Below are 6,000 nucleotides of genomic sequence, written 5' to 3'. Positions count from 1 at the left end.
TTTGACCAGGGCCCACTCTTTGGGAAACATAATAGATGTTGGATAACATGAAAAGCAGGACAGTGAGGACACAGAGAGAAGGACGACAGCATTACTTCACTTTAAAGCCATGATTTCGTAGACAACCAAAACCAACTGTTTTCCTAGAAAACCAAAGCCACAGAGGAGTCAAAACCCCCACATCACTCCTTTCTTCAGAAGTATCTTATTATGTTGTGCCATGTAAGATAAGTGTCTACCCATAGTGAGCAGGTGTTCTGTACCAAAATGTTCCTGAAAGTAGTGGGAGGCCCCAGTGTCTAGAGGGTTCAGGAGAGGGAGAGGAACGGGAGATAGTTGAGAGCTTTTCATGTTCCTCTCGTTTAATTGTTTTAGTTTGGACCCAGAGAGCTGGTTCAGTTCTTTCTCTCATTCTTTCTTTCTTTCATTCTCTCTCGCTCTCTCTCTCTGTGTACCTCTCCCCCCTCTCCCTCACTGCATCTGTCTGTCTGTGTCTCTCTTTGTACCTCTCCCTCCCTTCTCTCTCTCGTTGTACCTTTCTCTCCCTTCTCTCTCTCTCTTTGTACCTCTCTCTCCCTGTATCGCTTTGTGTGCTATGCTACATATCCTCAGTGTCAGCTCCCCTGAGCTCTCCTCCTACGTACAGTACTGTACACTCCCAGTGATGTACCTAGCTGTTGTTCTCCCACTCCTAACCCCTGCCGTGGTAACATCATCACCAGCCATTCAGGTAGCTAGACTCCTGTTGCTTCAGTCTCTCTCTCTCTCTCTCTCTCTCTCTCTCTCTCTCTCTCTCTCTCTCTCTCTCTCTCTCTCTCTCTCTCTCTCTCTCTCGCTCTCTCACCCAGACAGACAGACAGCTGACTTAAGGAAGGGAATCACTTGGCAGTGCAGTGTACGATTACCATTTTTCTATTGACAGAAGAAGAGTCATTATAACAGGAAGATAGAGAACAGAGAAGCCTTTAGCTACCTCCCTGTCTATAGCTCACAGAACCAAAGTCAAGAGTACAGGGACTAGGACTTGGAGAAATCCTTTTCGTGACTTCTATTTTCTCTGTTTGTTTCCTTCAGGTTTCTGTGTGGTAGCCGTGGCGATCTGCTGCTGCTGTAACCATGTTTAGGAACAGCTTGAAGATGCTGCTGACGGGCAGCAAGGCCAACCGCAAGAACCGCGACGGCAGCAGCGGTGAGTGTGACCCCTGACCTTTTACCTGTGATCTCTGTAAACAATGATTAACAACATGCCTGTCATCAGGGTCACACTGTCAGACACCAATAGCCTTACATTGGGTTTCAGTAGCAGTGCACATATCGCACCTGATATCAGACTCACTTATACAGTGCATTTGGAAAGTATTCAGACCCTTCCCTTTTCTACATTTTATTACGTAACAGCCTTATTCCAGAATTAATTAATAAAAACAATTCCACATCAATCTACACACAATACCACATAATGACAAAGCGAAAACATGTTTTTGGAAATGTTTGCAAATGTATTAAAAGTAGACAACAGAAATACCTTATTTACATAAGTATTCAGACCCTTTGCTATGAGACTCAAAATTGAGCTCATGTACATCCAGTTTCCATTGATCGGTCTTGCGATGTTTCTACAACTTGATTGGAGTCCACCTGTGGTAAATTCAATTGATTGGACATGATTTGGAAAGGCACACACCTGTCTATATAAGGTCCCGCTATTGACAGTGCAAGACAAAGCAAAAACGAAGTCATGAGGTCGAAGGAATTGTCCGTAGAGCTCCGAGACAGGATTGTGTCGAGGCACAGATATGGGGATGGGTACCAACAATTTTTGCAGCATTGAAGGTCCCCAAGAACGCAGTGGCCTACATCATTCTTACATTGAAGAGGTTTAGAACCACCAAGACTCTTCCTAGAGCTGGCCGCCCGACCAAACTGAGCAACCAGGGGAGAAGGGCCTTGGTCAGTGAGGTTACCAAGAACCCGATGGTCACTCTGACAGAGCTCCAGAGTTCCTCTGTGTAGATGGGAGAACCTTCCAGAAGGACAACCATCTCGGCAGCACCACCATTCAGACCTTTGTGGTAGAGAGCCAGACAGAAGCCACTCCTCAGTAAAAGGCACATGACAGCCCGATTGGAGTTTGCCAAAAGGCACCTAAATAACTTCCAGACCATGAGAAACAAGATTCTTTGGTGTGATGAAACCAAGATTAAACGCTTTGTCCTGAATGCTAAGCGTCACATCTGGAGGAAACCTGGCACCATCCCTATGGAGAAGCATGGTGGTGGCAGCATCATGCCGTGGGGATGCTTTTCAGGGACTGGGAGATTAGTCAGGATCGAGGGAAAGATGAACGGAGCAAAGTACAGAGTTTGGACATGATGCATGTGCATGTCGTTGTAGAATGGCGCCGGAGAGGCTGATGTTTTACGTGCTCCTAATCAACTGTGTTATTTTGTTTGTAACTTATTTCTTTACTTATTCTGTACATAATGTTGCTGCTACCATCTCTTATGACCAAAAATAACTTCTGGACATCAGAACAGCGATTACTCACCATCAACTGGTAGTAGCTTTTTCCTTTCATGAGTCCAACGACTCCGACGTGAAGGATGTACTACTTTCCCGGGAACAGGCCCAAATTGCTGTCATTTGAGTGAAGAGAAGACAGAGAAAAAAGGGTTGGAGGTCGGTCTGCCAACTGAGAATTCATAGGTGAGCGAGTAAAACCCCACTGCCATCCGTTGTATTGGCAAAAGTAATTATTGGAAAATAAAATCGATGATCTACGAGCAAGATTAAACTTCCAACAGGACATTAAAAACTGTAATATCTTATGTTTCACCGAGTTGTGGCCAAACGACGACATGAACATCATAGGGTTTTACACTGTATCGGCAGGATAGAACGGCAGCCTCTGGTAAGACAAAGGGTGGGGGTCTATGTATGTCCGTAAACAACAGCTGGTTCACAATATTTAAGAAAATCTCGAGGTTTTGCTCGCCTGAGGTAGTGTGGTCTATAGCTTATCATTAAATACTAGGGGGTTTTCATCTGTATTTTTCGTAGCTGTCTACATACCACCACAGACTGATGCTGTCACTAAGACTGCACTCAATGAGCCATAAGAAAAGGAAAACGCTCAACCAGTGGCGGCGCTCCTAGTAGCCGGGGACTTTGGTGGTCAGATAAAGCAGATGCTAAGCTACAGGACTGTTTTGCTAGCACAGACTGGAATATGTTCCGGGATTCTTCCAATGGCATTGAGGAGTACACCACATCAGTCACTGGTTTCATCAACAAGTGCATCAATAACGTCATCCCTACAGTGACTGTACGTACATACCGCAACCAGAAGCCATGGATTACAGGCAACATCTGCACTGAGCTAAAGGGTAGAGCTGCCTCTTTCAAGGAGCGGGACTCTAACTTACAAGAAATTAAGCTTATAAGAAATTTCATATGCCCTCCGATGAACCATCAAACAGGCAAAGCGTCAATACAGGACTAAGATCAAATCATACTACAACGGCTCCGACGCTCGTCGGATGTGGCAGGGCTTGCAAACTATTACAGACTACAAAGGGAAGCACAGCCGAGAGCTGCTCAGTAACATGAGCCTACCAGACGAGCTAAGTAACTTCTATGATCACTTCAAGGCAAGTAACACTGAAACATGCATGATAGCATCAGCTGTTCTGGATGACTGTGTGATCATGCTCCCCGCAGCCGATGTGAGTAAGACCTTTAAACAGGTCACAAGGCTGTGGGGCCAGATGGATTTCCAGGTCGTGTACTCCGAGCATGCTCTGACCAACTGGCAAGTTTCTTCACTGACATTTTCTACCTCTCCCTGTCTGAGTCTGTAATACAAACATGTTTCAAGCAGACCACCATAGTCCCTGTGCCCATGAACACTAAGGTAACCTAACTAAATTACTTCCGACCCGTAGCACACATCTGTAGCAGTGAAGTGCTTTGAAAGGCTGGTCATGGCTCACATCAACACATCAACACCATTATCCCAGAAACCCTAGACCCACTCCAATTTGCGTACCGCCCTAACATATCCACAGATGATGCAATCTCTATTGCACTCCACACTGCCCTTTCCCACCTGGACAAAAGGAACACCTATGTGAGAATGCTGTTCACTGACTACAGCTCAGTGTTCAACACCATAGTGCCCTTGGATCACTAATCTAAGGACCTTGGGACTAAACACCTCCCTCTGCAACTGGATCCTGGACTTCCTGACGGGCCCCCAGGTGGTAAGGGTAGGTAACAACACATCCACCACACTGATCCTCAACACAGGGTCCCCTCAGTGGTGCGTGCTCAGTCCCCTCCTGTACTCCTTGTTCGCTCATGACTGCATGGCCAGGCATGACTCCAACACCATCATTAAGTTTGCCAACGACACAACAGTGGTAGGCCTGATCACCAGCCTCAACGAGATAGCCTATAGGGAGTAGGTCAGAGACCTGGCTGTGTGGTGCCAGGACAACAACGTGATCAAGACAAAGTAGATCATTGTGGTCTACAGAAAAGGAGGACCGAGCACGCCTCATTCTCATCGACGGGGCTGTAGGGGAGCAGTTTGAGAGCTTCAAGTTCCTTTTTGTATGCATCAACAACAAACTATCATGGTCCAAACACACCAAGACAGTCGTGAATAAGCCACGACAAAACCTATTCTCCCTCAGGAGACTGAATAGATTTTGGGTCTTCAGATCCTCAAAAGTTTCAACAGCTGCACCACTGTCTGTTTGCATCACTGTCTGGTGTGGCAACTGCTCGGCCTCTGACCGCAAGGAACTACAAAGGGTAGTGCGTTCGGCCCAGTACATCACTGGGGCCAAGTACAATTGAGTGTTCAAAACAAACCCCCGACTCAGAAGTAGCAAGAGGCTTTTGCACATGGCACACCATGTGGCAAAAATTCACGAAGATTGAAGGCGATAACAGCTGCCGTTGCAACTTACATCTACAAAGACATGGTCCCAATTTACACAGTCAAGGAAAAGGGGTTTCGTGAGTTGGTGCTAACACTCGACCCAAGGTACCAAATTCAAATTGATGTGACACATATTCATGCCAAAATAACATGCAAAACATGCATGCCCCCAAGTCCAAATCACACTTCTGTGAAATCAAACTGTCTACTTAGGAAGCAACACTGATTGACGATAAATGTCACATGCTGTTGTGCAAATGGAATAGACAACAGGTGGAAATTATAGGCAATTAGCAAGACACCCCCAATAAAGGAGTGGTTCTGCAGGTGGTGACCACAGACCACTTCTCAGTTCCTATGCTTCCTGGCTGATGTTTTGGTCACTTTTGAATGCTGGCGGTGCTTTCACTCTAGTGGTAGCATGAGACGGAGTCTACAACCCACACAAGTGGCTCAGGTAGTGCAGCTCATCCAGGATGGCACATCAATGCGAGCTGTGGCAAGAAGGTTTGCTGTGTCTGTCAGCGTAGTGTCCAGAGCATGGAGGCGCTACCAGGAGACAGGCCAGTACACCAGGAGACGTGGAGAAGGCCGTAGGAGGGCAACAACCCAGCAGCAGGACCGCTACCTCCGCCTCCGGAGGAGCAGGAGGAGCACTGCCAGAACCCTGCAAAATGACCTTCAGCAGGCCACATATGTGCATGTGTCTGCTCAAACGGTCAGAGACAGACTCCATGAGGCTGGTTTAAGGGCCCGACGTCCACAGGTGGGGGTTGTGCTTACATTCCAACACCGTGCAGGATGTTTGGCATTTGCCAGAGAACACCAAGATTGGCAAATTCGCCACTGGCGCCCTGTGCTCTTCACAGATGAAAGCAGGTTCACACTGAGTACATGTGACAGACGTGACAGAGTCTGGAGATGCCATGGAGAACGTTCTGCTACCTGCAACATCCTCCAGCATGACCGATTTGGAGGTGGGTCAGTCATGGTGTGGGTGCTATTTCTTTGGGGTGCCGCACAACCCTCCATGTGCTCGCCAGATGTAGCCT

At 47.1% G+C, this 6,000-nt stretch overlaps 1 pseudogene; it reads left to right on the top strand.

Moving 5' to 3' along the window:
- The first annotated feature begins 1,072 nt into the window (after window positions 1-1,072).
- Window positions 1,073-6,000, top strand: part of LOC124038602 — a 273,183-nt pseudogene continuing 268,255 nt past the window's right edge.

The sequence above is a fragment of the Oncorhynchus gorbuscha genome, linkage group LG06 (genome assembly GCF_021184085.1).
Source record: "Oncorhynchus gorbuscha isolate QuinsamMale2020 ecotype Even-year linkage group LG06, OgorEven_v1.0, whole genome shotgun sequence".
NCBI lineage: Eukaryota > Metazoa > Chordata > Actinopteri > Salmoniformes > Salmonidae > Oncorhynchus > Oncorhynchus gorbuscha.
This window is presented reverse-complemented; position numbering and strand designations above follow the sequence as displayed.